Raw genomic sequence first — 17,805 nt, forward strand, 5'->3', positions numbered from 1 at the left:
ACCATCCAAAAATAATTGTTGCAATTCTATAGGAGCATCAACCCGTGAGAATGATACCTTTCCACCCTTACAACACGTGTCACGTGATTCATGATGAAACAATCTTGCATTGCAGTGTCTACAGGTAAATGGATGAGGCAACCAGGATTTTGCCATCATCATATTATTTTTGAAATTTCGAGCAATATTGTGCTTTCCTCGAAAAGCATGTCCTGATTCTACAGGCAAGAGTTTGATATTGATTACTAAATATTATCCAAAATCTAAAATACAAATAAAAAATATATGCAAGATGCCTCAATTATTATATTTTAATATTGCATGATTTTAAATTTTACGTCACATGAGCAAAGGCTACATTTATTTGAAGCAAAATTTTTACGAACATACCTTGAGGACGACGTGATAATGCACCATTTTCTCTGGCGTCCATGTTAACATATGATATTACTGCATCCTACAAAGCTTCATCAACATCCATATCATCTGATACAAAAATAATAATTAATATATATACATTTGTAAAAATGAATACTCGCATACTTAGAACTATATCACTTATACCTGTATCGAATTGGCTCGTGTTGTTTCATTGATTAGGTGATGTGCAATTACAATCTGCGGGTTTAAATACATAAAATAAGATATGACGAAAGCGAACAAAATTATGAAATGTAATATATATATATATATATATATATATATATATATATATATTATATATATATATATATATATATATATATATATATATATATATATATATATATATATATATATATATATATATATTGATAATCACCAACCAAGTGCAACATCATTAACATGTGTAATTCTACTTGGGCCGGCTTCACTGTCATGAGTTCCTTGAAAGTGTGATCTTGGAAAAGTCATATTTGTAAAATTTTGAAATGGAACTTGTTAGATACCCAAAAGTGCTTATTTGAGCTATCAATTAAGGGTATCTTTCACTCTATTTCCTTGCTAAATTGTCAAAACCACCTTTGTTTTAGATGAAATGCATTACATTGATAAACGATCTTGGTGCCTTTGATTTGTGTGTTATTGTGCAGGAAGAAGGCATGAAATAATTGAAAATGAAGACACAAGAAAGTTGGCAAAGGAACCAAAGAAAACAAGCATTCATCAGCCTGCTCGCTAGGCGAGGGCTGTGGCGAAGCACTCGCTAGGCGAGCGCCCAGCGAAAAGCTCCAGTAAAATATCAATAAATTCGCTAGGCGAGCTGCTAGCGAAGGTGGTAGCGAGTTCGTTCAGTTTTGATGAAAAGCGCAGCCAGCACTCACTCGCTAGGCGAGGCTTTAGCGAGTTCCCAGCGAGGATTCCAGTAGCCAAACCTTTCAACCTCGCTGGGGCGAAGGTTGAAGCGTGTCCTTCGCTAGGCGAAGTTTTGTTCGCTAGGCGAACATGACAGTCTGAGATAGACTGTGTCTCTGGGCGCAGGTGCCTCTTGTGCCTCAATTTGACCCTCGCTAGGCGAGCCATTCTGCTCGCCTAGCGAGCATGACAGCCCAGTACAACTCTATAAGTAGCAAGTGCCACTTTTGAGAGCCATACCTTAGTTTTACCTAATTTTTCCACTTTTGTACTTTCTTAGAGATATTTTCCAGCATTGTTCTTAGGATCTTTTATGCCCTAGATTTCATTTCTCTTCATCTAGTAACCATCTTCTACAAAAAGAAGGTGGATTCCCATCCAATCTCGATTATCCGACTTGGATGTTGATCAACCTTCTTCCGAAACTTGCCGACCAAGCTACCATGAAAATGAGTAGCTAAGTCATCCACTTGTCAAGGTTAGATGTAGGTGATTACTAGCTTTGTGTGTAAATGTAAGGATCTTCATGTGTAAACTCTTTAATGGTGAATATATGATGAAAACTTTGTTTCTATTTAAAACTCTTTGTGTTGGTTTATGATCGAGAGATGTTTACCAACTCTTGACCTAGGTTTTCATCCAATCTTGTTTGTTAGCTAGAGATAGTAATGAATGATTTTGTTCACCATAAGGTTGAACCAAAAAGTTGTCATTTTGATAGATTGTGTTCGAGAGAAACAATGGATCAAAATGGGAAAACTCACAATGTGTGTTCGAGAGAAACATATTGGGAGGACTTTGTGAAATGATTTATCATCTAAAGGAGTTTATAAGATTGTTGACCGAACAAATACATGCAAAGTGATCATCGAACCCTAACTTTGGCAATATTTCTCATTTATTCAAACCAAAACTTTTACCGCAATTTATTACCTTTTTATGCAAGATAACGTGACAACCAACCAAAACCCTATTGTTACTTAAGCTAAGATTAATACAACCATCGAACGGCGGTGATATCTTACAATCTCTGTGGATACGATAACAAAAACCCGACACGTAAATTTACAACTAACAAAATGGCGCCGTTGCCGGGGATTGTAAATTGATATTGCGAGCATCGCAATGGTTGTTTAAGTTTTAGCTTGTGAATTTTTGACTTGTGCTTGTAATTTGTTTGGTTTAGTGTGCAGCTTACGTTTTATGCGAGGGCAAATCCCTGTGGACGAACTTCTTTTTGATCCCGAGATCGAGAGAACCGCAAGGAGGCTCAATAGCAAAACGAGACGTAGGAGGCAACAGGCTAAACAACGCCAAGAGCAAGGAGAAAGTTCTTCGACCACAAATCCACCACCATTCATACCAAACATGGAGCAACCACCACCACCACCTATTTCTACTCCATGCATAAATAGTCCAAGGAACACCGCTCAGTTTGCCAACCACACAGGAAGGCAAGCTGAGATGAAAACGGGAACTCTAAATTTATTATATGGAAGTCCATTCACCGGAATGGACCATGAAGACCCATTTGCTTTTCTCACAAAATTTATGAGATAGCATTGGCTGCCGGAGTGGATCAGGCTCAGGAGCTTCCGTTGTTCAGACGATTATTTCCCCACGCTTTGCTCGGTAAAGCAAAGGATTGGTACCTAGATCAAACACCAGCCGTAATGACAGACTGGAACGTGTTAGAAGAGAAATTCATCGAAAGATTTTTCTCCCATAACCGATTCATGGAATCCAAGACGGCCATCTCGGTGTTTTCACAAGGAACCAGTGAATCATTAAATGAAGCGTGGGAAAGATTCAAGTCCATGCTTCGGAAATGTAAAGGGCATGGATTTGATGAATTGACTCAAATCCATATCTTCAAAAATGGACTTCAACCAAACTGCAAAACGTTGTTGGATGCTACCTCGGGTGGCTCTTTATTGTCAAAAAGTGCCGAAGAAGCCCCGAACATCATAAATCGAATGGCTTTAAATGATCTTCAGAGTCAAAGTCGAGGAAACTCTTTGAAGAAGTCGGGAGTGCTTGAGCTAGGGACGAACGATGCCATCCTTGCCCAAAACAAGCTCATCTCACAACAAGTGGAACTCTTAACGCAACAAATTAAAGAGTTGAGAGAACCGTCTAAAGGTAAACAAATAGCTTGTTGTGAGCTTTGTAAAGGTGAGCATGACACCGGATTCTGTCCACCTCCGGGGTTTGAAGAAGTAAACTACATGGCAAACCAAAGGGACTACCAACCGAGACCACAACAACAACAACAACCTTATCAACCAAACCCTCAAAATCAACAACAACATTTCCAAGGGAACCAAGGGTTCCAACCTAGAAGTAACTATTACCAAAACCAAGGTTATGGAGGTGGTTCTTCTAGCCGTCAAAACCCTCCTCAAAATCCTTATATACCTCAACAACCGCCGGTCGTAACTTCGAAGTTGGAAGAGACATTGACGCAATTCATGCAAATGTCAATGGCAAATCAAAAAAGCAACGACGCGGCTATAAAAAATCTCGAGACTCAAGTTGGGCAACTTGCTAAGCAACTCGCGGAACAACAAACCGGTCCTTCCTTTTCGGCAAACACGCAACCAAATCCTAAGGAGTATTGTAAGGCGATCACAACGAGAAGTGGGAGGGAGTTGATGAGTGAGAATAAAAAAAGAGTTGAGAGAGAAAATGAGGAGGAAATAGTTGAGGAAAATATTGATGGTGAAGTGGGGGAGTGGAGTGAAAAGGAAGAAGTTGAAAAGACCAAAACGAATGGTGAAGTTGAAAAGAAAAAAAGTGTGGAGATTGAGAAAAATACAAGTGATGAAGTAGTGGTGGAGCCAGTGAAAAAACCTAGATGGAGGAGTTCGAGAATTGCAAAAGGAAAGGAGATAGTGAGCGCTACTCCAATCCAAAACCTTCCTTATCCTCATGCTCCGTCCAAAAGGGAGAATGAACGGCATTACGCCCGGTTCATGGATATTTTTAAACAATTGAAAGTGAACATTCCGTTTGCTGAAGCCTTGGAGCAAATGCCAAAGTATGCCAAATTCATGAAGGACATACTTACAAAAAAAATGGAGGCACACGGAACCTGAGACAATCTTGCTTGATGCACGATGTAGTGCCATCATTCAAAAAACCCTCCCAAGGAAGGAATCCGATCCGGGACGAGTCGCTCTACCGGTAACCATCGGAGACACCTACATGGGTAATGGCTTGATTGATTTGGGATCTAGCATCAATTTAATTCCACTTTCCATTATCAAAAGATTGGGAAATGTTGATATCAAACCTGCGAAGATGACTTTGCAACTTGCTGATAAATCTACCACTGCACCATATGGAGTGGCTCAAGACATGTTAGTCAAAGTTGATAAATTCTTCTTCCCGGTTGATTTTATTATTATTGATATGGAAGAGGATGATGATGCTCCGCTCATCTTGGGCCGACCATTCATGAAAACCGCGCGCATGATGATAGACGTAGATAACGGTTTGATGAAGGTAAGGGTCCAAAATGAAGAGGTAGCCTTCCATCTTTTTGAAGCCAAAAAGCATCTCAATGATAAACATGATTCTTTCCGAATCGATGCCACAGAGGAGAAGCTAGTGGAGGTCGCAAACCAGGTCCATATTTCTAATCCTTCCGAAAGACCTCTTATCGGAGTCTACCAACTTTCGACCAAAACTAAAGAAAAAAAGATGGAAGCATGGTTGAATGAATTAGAAGCTTGTGGAGAACTTGTCTATCATAAAGAGACAAGGGAAGGCGTGGATATGACCAATATAGTGGAGGAGCCGAAACTAGAGCCACATTTGAAATATGTGTACCTTGATGATAACTGTGCTAAACCCGTGATCATTAGCAATAATTTGTCCACAAACGAAGAGAATCAATTGATGCGGGTGCTAAAAAAGAAGGAGGTTTTCAAATTAGTGGAGGCCGGGATGAATTGTTCTATCGCAGATGGTGAATGGGTGAGCGTTGTACAAATAGTTCCGAAAAAGGGTGGTATCAGATTTTATCGAAGGTTCATCAAGAACCTCTTGAAGACAACAAAGCCCTTGAGGAAGTTGCTCAACAAAATGGATCCCGGAAAGTCAAACAACAAAGTGGATAGCGGAAGCTGCACAATTCCGCTTGATGCTCCTCTATGAGCATCGCACCGTCGAGCTTAGCCGACGTTAAACAAGCGCTAGTTGGGAGGCACCCCAACATTGTAAGTATTTACTGTTTTTTTTTGTGTTGTGTGTGTTGGGTTTCCTAGTGCTAAAACCATGCTGTATAAACATGAATTGCTGCCTTTGAAAAGGCATTTGCTGTCATGCTCGCTAGCTGCTCGCTAGGCGAGGCAGTAGCGAGCTGATTCGCTAGCTGCTCGCTAGGCGATGCAGCAGCGAGTGCTGCATGACAGCACTTATTTAAATCTCAGCAGGGCACTCATTTTTGCCCTAACACAACTTTGCTGTTTTGCAACCCTGCTGAGAAAATTTTTTACAGAGCTCTCCACACTCTCTCATTTGCATCACTCTCACTAACACTCCATCTCTATTCGGTCCATTGCAAACCCTGGTCACTTCATTTCAATCAAATCACTGTAACTAAGGTTTGCCCTACTACATTTTCTTTTTGTTTGAACTTTATATTTCCAATTTGAATGTCAATTAGGATGAGTTGTGGTATGGGAAACCTTGGGTTTGCATGTGGGATTTTCGGTTTTGCAAATTGGGATTTTAGGTTTTGGAATTAGGGATTTTAGGTTTTGAATGTGAATATGTAATCCCCAATAGCATAGAACGGTTATTTAATTGTTAAATCATTAGGTTCTGATGTTGGAACCATTAGAGTATGGGTTTTGGGAAATATTCTTTGAACATGCTGAAAACCCAAAAAAACCCGTAAGGTTCGCTAGCACTCGCTAGGCGAACCTGGGGCGAGCGTTCGCTGCCACTTCGCTAGGCGAAGCAGCAGCGAGCCTGACAGTCTTTTGAAAAATGGCTTTGCTGTCTAATCTGTTTGTTTGGTGTGTGTTGTTTCCTTTCATATTTTGCAGATGGAATCAAGGTCTGGAGCGTCTAAGAAAAGAAAGGGAGCGACTACTTCCCGGACTGTGCCTATCCAGTTTGATACAGATAAGTTTGTCGGCCCGAAGCAGGCCGCCAGGTACGTCGCTCTGGAGAAGCGGAAAATTCTTCCGGAGAAGCGATTCCTAATCAACCCACAGGGCACGAACAGATCTTTTGTCGGGTTGATTGACACTAAGAAATGGGATCGGTTGATTAATCCCTTGGAGCATTACGACATAGCAACAGTGCGTGAATTTTATGCTAACGCACTGCCTGATGACGACGAGCCCTTTACTTGGATATCTAAAGTGGTCGGGCGTCCAGTAGCATTTGATAGGGATGCCATCAACCGAGTCCTTGGGGAACCGCTCCAGTTGGGAGCTGAAGAGAGGGACACATACCATACTGACCTACGGCTTCACCGGGATGTTCCAGCCATTTCTGCCGCCCTGCTATTAAGGGGGAAATCTGTTGAGCTGAACCCATCTGGGGTTCCAATGAGGTATCACAGGGAGAACATGACTCCCATGGCTCAACTGATACTGCTGTTAGTGCTGACAAACATCCAGCCAAAGTCCCACACCTCTACAGTGCCGATCCCAGTGGCACATTTGGTCCATTCTATCCTCACCAACGTCCAGATCGATGTGGCGAGGATCATCGCTAATGAGCTTAAGTCCGTGATCGAAAGCGGGCTAAAGTCGGGGGCTCGTGTGAATTGTCCCCTAGCTTTCCCGTGCTTGATCATGAGTTTGTGCATTCAGGCAAGGGTGAGACTTCCGTCTCGGGGTCAGGTAAGGATCCCGCCACCTATCGATGACCGGTACGTGGCCAAATATTGTAGAGCGAAGAATGCCAGAGGCAGTGCAGCTACAGAGAGTACCCGGGCTTCTGATGGTCCTGGTACTTCTACTCCTGGACTAGATCCTTACCTGCAGGCTGTGTGTGATTATAGTTTTGAATGGATGGCGGCATCCCAGAGAGCCATGATAGATATGCACGACTCTATGCAGCGGTTACAGCTGCAGGGAAGTGGTGCTCATGCCTTGATGACGCGTGAGCAGTTTCTGCTTAACGCCAACTGGCCTGTGGACAGGCCTGTTTATGGTGAGGGGGCGGGCGCTGGTGCGTCTTCAGGTGCTGCAGCTGATGATGATGATGATGCTGAGGATGATGAGGCTACCGGTTCTGAGGCCGGTAGCGAGGAGGATTCTGAGCCCTTAGAGGGTTAAGTTTTTGTATTTTTCAGTTTTTATGTTTATTTCTATTGTATTTGCGTATTCTGTATTTTGACTTTGGTTTTGTACTGTTGGGGTGTTTTGTCCCCCATGAACAATTTTATATTTTGAAGTATTATTATTATTTATGTTTTGAATTTTGTTGTTTAATAAATTTTTGGTTGATTAAGTGGCAAAACCTTCTAGATTGGTTGCTCCTCAAAGAAGTACCCAATGAAGGTGCATCCAAGCTTGGATGGCAATGATAAGAATAAACAAGTGAATGAGGCTAAGGTACATGGTTACCTTCGGCTAGAATGTTAGAATGCATTAGGAACTTTACTCTTTTTGGTAAATTGAATATTGTCTTTGTGCAACATAATTGAATGAATGTTTCATCTAGAACTTAAAACCACAAATTGTGAGGAAACCTCCATTGTACACTTAAATGCTGGATTCTAATAAGTTTTGTTGATTCATTTGATTCATGCTTTGTCTTTTATTATTTTGAATATGTGGAAGTAATTAGAAATGATCAAGGCACTTGTTTTCTATCGAGCACAACTACATCCAAAAACAACTTACCTGTGAGCAGAGAGAGTATTCGTTAACCCCTTTGAGCTTAAACAGTTGAATCTCTGCTTGAAAAAAAAAAGCGAGATTTCAAAAATCTTTTTTGATACAACCCGGAAAATCTTGATTATTGTTCTTTTGCCGTAAAAAAGTTAAGAGCATTCACTTAGGGTGAGTAAGAAATAAGTTGGGGAGAATCGGTAAGTACCACAACTCTTGAAAAAAGAAATGAAAAACCAAGCAAGCATTGAAAATAAAAATGTAGAAAAGAAACATCTGTTTTGTAATTATGATGTGAAAGAAAAGAACAAAAATAGAAAGAATGAAAATGAATGTTTGCTTGGAAGAAAAATAGTGAAAAATAAAAATTGAGTTGTGGAATATGAGTTGTGAAGGTTTCAAATAAGAAACAAATGAAACAAAGTCGAGATGTGTGAATAATATACTGTGAATGTCTCTTTTGCATCGGCACTTTCGTTTCAATGGCCTTAGAAATGACCCTTGTTTGTTAACCTAACCAAGCTTCAACCGAAAAGCCCTTAGTGATCTTTATGCTTCCACATTACCATTTATGATTGTTAGACATTGTATGAATCTATTTGATTTCTTCATTGTTTGTTAGAGAGTGAGATTATTCCCGCGGTTGCAAACGCGTAAATTCTTCATTCCTTATTCGAAGAGGAGAGATAGGGTGATTCATTCAGAATAATATTGTTGTAGATAGATAAATATTTCGCATAAGCTATTAAGTTTTAGTTCTTGTGTATTATTTTATTCGAACCGTTGGACACCTGTATATGCTGATTCGCTTGTGTTTGAACCGTTTTATCCAACTTCGGAGAAACCTTTTTCTTAATGCAAATCCTCTTGTCATTCAAGAGGCATACTTTGCTTGAGGACAAGCAAGAATCTAGTTGGGGAGAGTTGTTAGATACCCAAAAGTGCTTATTTGAGCTATCAATTAAGGGTATCTTTCACTCTATTTCCTTGCTAAATTGTCAAAACCACCTTTGTTTTAGATGAAATGCATTACATTGATAAACGATCTTGGTGCCTTTGATTTGTGTGTTATTGTGCAGGAAGAAGGCATGAAATAATTGAAAATGAAGACACAAGAAAGTTGGCAAAGGAACCAAAGAAAACAAGCATTCATCAGCCTGCTCGCTAGGCGAGGGCTGTGGCGAAGCACTCGCTAGGCGAGCGCCCAGCGAAAAGCTCCAGTAAAATATCAATAAATTCGCTAGGCGAGCTGCTAGCGAAGGTGGTAGCGAGTTCGTTCAGTTTTGATGAAAAGCGCAGCCAGCACTCACTCGCTAAGCGAGGCTCTAGCGAGTTCCCAGCGAGGATTCCAGTAGCCAAACCTTTCAACCTCGCTGGGGCGAAGGTTGAAGCATGTCCTTCGCTAGGCGAAGTTTTGTTCGCTAGGCGAACATGACAGTCTGAGATAGACTGTGTCTCTGGGCGTAGGTGCCTCTTGTGCCTCAATTTGACCCTCTCTAGGCGAGCCATTCTGCTCGCCTAGCGAGCATGACAGCCCAGTACAGCTCTATAAGTAGCAAGTGCCACTTTTGAGAGCCATACCTTAGTTTTACCTAATTTTTCCACTTTTGTACTTTCTTAGAGATATTTTCCAGCATTGTTCTTAGGATCTTTTATGCCCTAGATTTCATTTCTCTTCATCTAGTAACCATCTTCTACAAAAAGAAGGTGGATTCCCATCCAATCTCGATTATCCGACTTGGATGTTGATCAACCTTCTTCCGAAACTTGTCGACCAAGCTACCATGAAAATGAGTAGCTAAGTCATCCATTTGTCAAGGTTAGATGTAGGTGATTACTAGCTTTGTGTGTAAATGTAAGGATCTTCATGTGTAAACTCTTTAATGGTGAATATATGATGAAAACTTTGTTTCTATTTAAAACTCTTTGTGTTGGTTTATGATCGAGAGATGTTTACCAACTCTTGACCTAGGTTTTCATCCAATCTTGTTTGTTAGCTAGAGATAGTAATGAATGATTTTGTTCACCATAAGGTTGAACCAAAAAGTTGTCATTTTGATAGATTGTGTTCGAGAGAAATAATGGATCAAAATGGGAAAACTCACAATGTGTGTTCGAGAGAAACATATTGGGAGGACTTTGTGAAATGATTTATCATCTAAAGGTGTTTATAAGATTGTTGACCGAACAAATACATGCAAAGTGATCATCGAACCCTAAATTTGGCAATATTTCTCATTTATTCAAACCAAAACTTTTACCGCAATTTATTACCTTTTTATGCAAGATAACGTGACAACCAACCAAAACCCTATTGTTACTTAAGCTAAGATTAATACAACCATCGAACGGCGGTGATATCTTACAATCTCTGTGGATACGATAACAAAAACCCGACACATAAATTTACAACTAACAGAACTCTCGACTGAATGTTTATAGGGCGAGATGTTTGAGCTTATTTCTCTTGCTCTTTTCGCCGCCTATAATTTTCACGTCGTCTCGACAAATTGTTTTCTCTCTGCTCGTTGCTCATATTTTGTCTCCTCTTCCTTTTATTTTCGGACCTTCTTGACCTCTATTATTGACTTGATATTTGACGGGTATTATTTTCCATTTTATTAATGTAATTTTCAACTAGAAATTATGCTGAATCCTCTACAAAAACAATTGATCGAAAACTGATATATCATCAGAAGATGATTTGATATAAATTTTCTTCTTCAATCACTACATATTATAGACTAAATAAAATTAATTATGCATGTTATAAGTTACCTATACCTATATATAGATGGCATAATTTATCTTTAGTTCTTTTTAAATAAATAACACAATATAATTAAAAAAATTGTGTACTTCGTAATTATTTTCATACTATATACTAATTTAACTTGATAAATAATTTACCTTAAAATTAAAATTTAAAAAAATTGTATTCTATAAGAGAGAACAAAGTCAAAATGCAATGCAAAATAAATATGAAAGAGCATATCACAAAGTTGATTATACAAATATTTTGAAGTTATATTCGTTTGTATTTTGTTACTTATCCTTTCTTATTTTTGTTAGTGGTGTGGGGTGTTTCTATATGTATCTTAAATGATCAATGGATGCAACAAATTCTAGTCACATTATATTGTTCATGTGTCTACAAAATATGCACTTATACTTGTAAATGAGTTTAAGTTATTACTTGCATGTCAGCCACGTGTGAAAGAAGCATTTATACCTGTTACTACTTAGGCTCCATTTTTACTTCATCTCTTCAAAGTTTACACTTTTCTCAAGTTTAGTTTATCAATTCTTCAAAACATCTTTATCCTTTAGAACACAACTACTCACCATGACTTGCTTCAATCCTAATCTCCCACTTCTTGCATCTCTATGTGCTTTCCTTTTCCTTTCTAATCCAGCTCACTGTAGTGATACTTTTCTTCTCTCTAACACTTTCTATTCCCTTACATTTTTAAAAAAAAATTTATCTCTTTTGGTTACTTTTCCATAAACTTTAAATTATTTCAGTAACTTCAATTGAGTCATGCATCTTTTTCATATTTCTGCATTAAACTTTGAGGGTTTTTATAAGAACACCACACAATTTCAAGTATACTATAAATTTAAATATGTTGTTGATTTCCACAAATAACCTACATAAATGTTGCATGACGTACATAAATGTTGATAAATTGATGTTAACGTTAACACTACAACAGATGGAGTCATAATATAAGAATTTAATTATTAAAAGTGAAATAATTATAAATAGGTATAAGTGATATTTTTAGTGAGATTTCATTTCCGTTTTTTTTCATATAATATTGAATTTGCGCATTCAAAATAATTTTAATAATTAAATTATTTCTACTTAATCTAACACAGTTAAAATACATTAAATATATCACTTATGTAATAATTATTTAATATATTATTGTATTACACTTTATTTAAAATACGTTAAAATAAGTGTTGCAGTGAATAAGATGATTTTATTATTCAAATTATGAAAATATATTAAAATAAGCATTACACTTTGTATGTTACCCAAAATACGTTAATATTGTTTTCTTTTAAGTAATAAAATATTATGTTACCCAAAATTTCCACCAATTTATTTATTATTAATTAATAGTTAAATTTCGTTCAACTAATTATTTTAATAATTAATTAATAATTAAATTATTATAGTATGTCAGTCCATTAAATCAATTTAAGTTGTGAACATCACACCCCCACTAAATCAGTTGTGGATTCTGTCTGTTGCATTTTGTTTAGGCCGTTACCTAAATATATAGGTGGTCTTTTTATTTTATTTTTAAGTTAATTAAATATAATTAAATATAATACATTACATAACTTCGATGGATTTATATTTTGATTTTGGAAACAAACTCATGATCACAAAAACTATCATTTCACTATCTTACTGAGCATATCAGTTTGCGAAATTGTCGAAGAGGACGGAAAGGACTACAACATAAAGAGAAGACATACAATGGGTACTGAAGTAACATATTCTATGGTGAAGATTAAAAAACTTTTCTATTGAATGTGATTTGATTTTGTTTATTTAATTTAACATGTTCAATATTTTTGAGTGTGGACATTTAATATATCTATACAGTAGAAATTGAGTGTTTTAAAGTAAGTTACTCTAGTGCTACTGCTTGTATTTTTTCATTATCCTTTTGGCTTCTTCAATAAGATAGTCATCCATAGAGTAGCGATAGCTTTTCTAGTCCAATAATTCTTTACTGAATGATGAGTAATTTTATGTTTATTCCTAAGAAGTATATGATCTATTTTATGCTCGATTAATATGCTTGCCCATTAGAGTAATGACTAATGTCACTCGGTTTGTTTCTTTGTTTAGTTATCTTTTATAGCTTAGTAGCTTTTGTTCAAATATTATCATTTTCTTCATATGTTTTTTTCCTTTATGTGACCTTCCATCACAGCTTTTGAAAAAGTGCTAATATGACAAATCTCACACCATAAACTTTGAACCTTCTTTCTTTTTGTTAATGCACTTTTCTTTTCCACTTTCACAATTGCAGAATGAAGGACTATAAATAAGTTAAAAAAGTTGATTATACAAATATGAACGAATCCTAACGAAAATTCCAGTGTTGCTTTCGAAACACATAAAGCAAAGAAGTCATAGATAGTAGTTAGAATTTCACGTACCTTCAAGAAGTTTATGGCAAGGCAGTTCAATCGCGAAGGTGGCCGTTGGATGTATCAGCGGTGATGTCGGAAGTTCAACGGTGATGTCGGAAGTTCAGCGGTGCTTTTGGTTGTTGTTGTAACCGGAGGAAATGAAAAAAATGAAAATCGTGAATGTTCGTAGGATCGTTGTTGGTGGTGCTTCACGTGAGAGATGAAGGTTTATGTTATGGTGAAAGGTAAATATGGTTGGTAATTGTTTTTGTAGCAGCCAATAATAAGAACATTGATATTGAGAAGTTAAGGAAATATTTTGGTGATGTCACAGAAACTCCCATTTACACTTGGATTTTATGTGTGTAGCCAATGCATCCATTATTTAAAATTAAACTGCCATTTCCTATATGTTGTAACTGCTATTCCTATTTTGTAGCAGTTATGCTAAATTTGATAACAGGAATAAAAATGTGAGAAGTTATAAAGTGAAATATTTTGTTAAACTGTTCCATAAGTGTAGGATGGTATGAGTGCCACATATTATTATTGGATAAAAAGAATTAAAACATATAAGGGTAAAATCGGGAGAAAAATAGGTCACTCTAAATAGTTGTATCCCCTTTATCTATAGGTATAGATTTATAAATAGATTAATATTGAGATTGTAAGGTTAAATTAATTTTTTTATTAATCAAATTATCATTAGTTGATATATTATTTAATTAGGGTCATAATTGGATTAATAGTATTATTATTAAGATTATTATTATATACTCGTTAATGTTGTTCTATTTCGAATAAATAGAATTGCTTAGTTGGTTTCAAAATGAGTACAAAGAGTTAAAAAAGAGAATGTGTTCAAATCCTATATTTTTCACTTTTAGTGTCTTTTCTCTTTTATTTTTTTTCTTTACTTCTAACTTTTCTATTTTATTTATTAACCTAATTTTACCTATAAATAAAATTCATACCTAATTTTACCTATGAATAAAATCCATTTTTCTCATATTTTTCTCATCCACAATTTATAAATCATACCCTAAAATGTTGTTGTTCTTCATATTGAAGAACAATAACACTGAAATCCTAAAGCTCCAACGTCATCATCATCATCGATCTTTTCTAAAAGGACGCGGGAAAAGAAGAAAAATTGTGAGAAGGTTGGGATCGAAGACGTAAAGAACAAGAGGGAATAAAAAAACGAATATTATCTCATTTATAGAATTGGTTGAATTGTTTATGTTTGGTGGATGTTTTATTTCGATATGACTTCTCATATTTTATTATGGTTTAAATTCGTTAGTTAATTCTTCAATCAATTTTTTTATCTAATATTATAAGGCATTTTTTTAAAATAAATAAATTCTTTTGAATCAATTTTTAAAGTAATTTTTTTTACTAATATCATAAAGCATTTTAAAAAGAAAAAAAAATTTTTATAAAAAAAATTTAATAACTTTCTTTAACAAATACAATTAATTAAAATAATATTTTAACATGAATAATTTTTTTTTAATAAAATCATAATATATTCAAATCTAAAAAATGAATACCTGGTTTAATTTTTAAACTCAAATCTCATAATTTCTTTCAAGTTAAACCCAAATCATATTTCAAATACTCTAAAACACAATTTCAAATCTTTAAAAATATATCATAAACCTTCTTAACAAATATCATAAAATCTATATCATAAATCTTTTTTTAACGAACAACATCCTATTTCAAAACCACTAAATTTTTCAATAAAATACATACGTCAATTATACTAAATTGAATAAAACTAAAAACTCAAATTTTAATTATTTTAATTATTTATAATTTATATTAAGAAAAAGAAACAAAATTGTTTAGTTTCTAACTAATAATAAGATAAAATAAATATTTTATTCCCAAATAATAATTATAATCAACATGGAATGAAAATATAAAAAAATATGTAATAAGGGTTGGGATTAGGGATTAATTCTAGAATAATTAGATATATTGAAATTAGGGATTAATTTTTAAATGAGTTAATATAAATAATATAAAAAAATAGGGTTAATTATGGGATATTAACTAATTTGGAAAATTATTGTTAATTTATGGGATAGAATAATTTAGGGTGATAACAATTGGATAATTTAGGGATAATTATGGGATAAAATCAGGATAAGAGATATATCATTTATCATTTAATATTTAATATTATCATTTATTTATTTTCTTAAATAAATTAAATATTATAATTTTTTGCAAAATAATTAAAGGATAAAATCAATTCATCACACTTCAAACTGTAAGTCCTCTACCCTAATGTATTGAGACATTTTCCTAAAATCAATTACTTCTCCTCCCCCGATGCGTGAGAATTTTCAAGGGATAAAAAAAATCAACAAACAATCTTTTTATACAAGAACTACGGTACTATGATCCCTTGCCTAATGTGAAGGTACATAGGCATAGAGTTGTAAACTCTAGCGAGTACGATAATAAAAAATCTTTTTTGGATCTCCCATTTGTTTAATTAAAATATTTACTCAATAAAAATATGATAAATAATTAATAATTACACAATAATCAAACGAACATCTGTAAGCCCACACTAACCCTAGAATTGAAGGAGGACCTCATTGAATGCAATGAAGGTAAGGGGTGCATAGTATATTTTCCGTACTTAACTGACTCCCGAACCTAGCATCTCACCCTTAGTTATTAGGTATTCTTATTATTTTCATGTTCCTTAGGAACGAATAAAGGATGATGATGACTCTGTCATTTTTTCATCCACGACAACAAAGATTGAGTTTTACTAATTAATTTTTAAAAAAATGAAGAAAAAAAATTTTAACAAAGAAAAAATGGAATTTTAAAAGGCGCCAAGTGAGAAATACTAATTAAACAATTGAAGAAACATAAAAATGAAGTAATCGGGATTCGAAACGACTTCCCTAATATTTATATTAAAATTCGAGGTAATAGGTTATATTAAAAATAAAATAGCCGAAACTGTTAGCTTCTTATTTTTTTAACTTTGACACTCCCAATATATATATTTTTTATCTAAATTTTCTCTAAATAAAGAAAATTAAAATTTTTAGACTTTTGAAAAACTTTTGTGATGTATCCGATATTTGGATAACTATATTGACTTTTTAACAAAATCTTTGAGTTTTGGAAATATGAATGAGTTTTACCGGATTTTCTTAAAATCTACCAAATTTTTTAAGAAATCGTGAAGATTTACCAAATCTTTTGGAAATATTTGGTTTAATTAAATTTTGTTTGTTATATTTTATTTCAATTTTTTTTAAATACATGAAAATGTGTTGGGTTTTTGAGAAAATCTGGTTTAACCTAAGTATTTTGGTTGATTTTTTTTATATTTTTTAGAAATACATGAAAATTCACTTGAATTTTTAGAAAAATCCAGTGTTGGACAACTGTTTTAAAAAATCCAAGAAGTAACATCGTATATAGGATATTCTAAAAAATCTGAGAAGTAACATGGTATATCGGATATTTTAAAAATTCAGTATTTGTGTCTCTTTATTCACCGCTGAAGCTGAATATATTGTTGCATGGAGCAGTTGTATCCAATTGCTCTGGATGAAATAGATGTTGAAGGAGTATAATGTCGAACAAGATGTCATGATATTATTCTGTGAAAACACGAGTACCATTAATATTTTAAAGAATCATGTCCAACACACTAAGCCCAAGCACATTGACATAAGACATCATTCCATCAGTGAACTTGTGGAAAATAAAGTTGTAAACCTTGAGCATGTAGTAGCTGAAAGATACTTGTTGGCATATTTACTAAGGTCGTAGATGCAATTCAATTTGAAAGGTTAAGGGGTGCTATTGGTATTTTCTTATGTGAGAGTTTATAGTAATCAAAGCTAGGGAGGCGTGGAAGGAGAACAAGAAAGTATATCTCTCTAAAGGTCTATGTGCACGTGAAATGAGGTTGATTATTCCAATTTCAAACTCTCATTTTGATTGGTCCATCGTTACAAGCAAGGAATGTATTCTTCTCTTTCTCTTTTGGACTCGGAATTTTGTTCAATTTCCCCTCTCTCAAGTCTTTCTATTTTTTTCAAAAATGACACACTCATCTGAAAAGCTAAAGCTAAAGAGGTGAATATGTTGGAAGATAAGTCTGGGAAGAAGGCTAGCGCTCAATAGTCACTGAAGAAGGATTTGAAAAAATCTAAGGTTGGGACACATGTTGGACCATCTGTGACTAGGAAGAGGCATGTCACAAAGATGAAATATTTGAAGAAGAAGCCTCTTCAAATATATGATTCTTACTCAGATACTGATGAAGATTGTGTCACTTTCATTTAATCAAGTGGTTGGTCTGAAGATCTAGCATGAGGTTTAATATTTCCAGAAGTTTTTGTATGGTTGTATGTTCCTTATTTTTTGGTCTATAATAATTCCTAAACATTCATGGATA

Source organism: Lathyrus oleraceus, chromosome 5 (genome assembly GCF_024323335.1).
Source record: "Lathyrus oleraceus cultivar Zhongwan6 chromosome 5, CAAS_Psat_ZW6_1.0, whole genome shotgun sequence".
Taxonomy (NCBI): domain Eukaryota; kingdom Viridiplantae; phylum Streptophyta; class Magnoliopsida; order Fabales; family Fabaceae; genus Lathyrus; species Lathyrus oleraceus.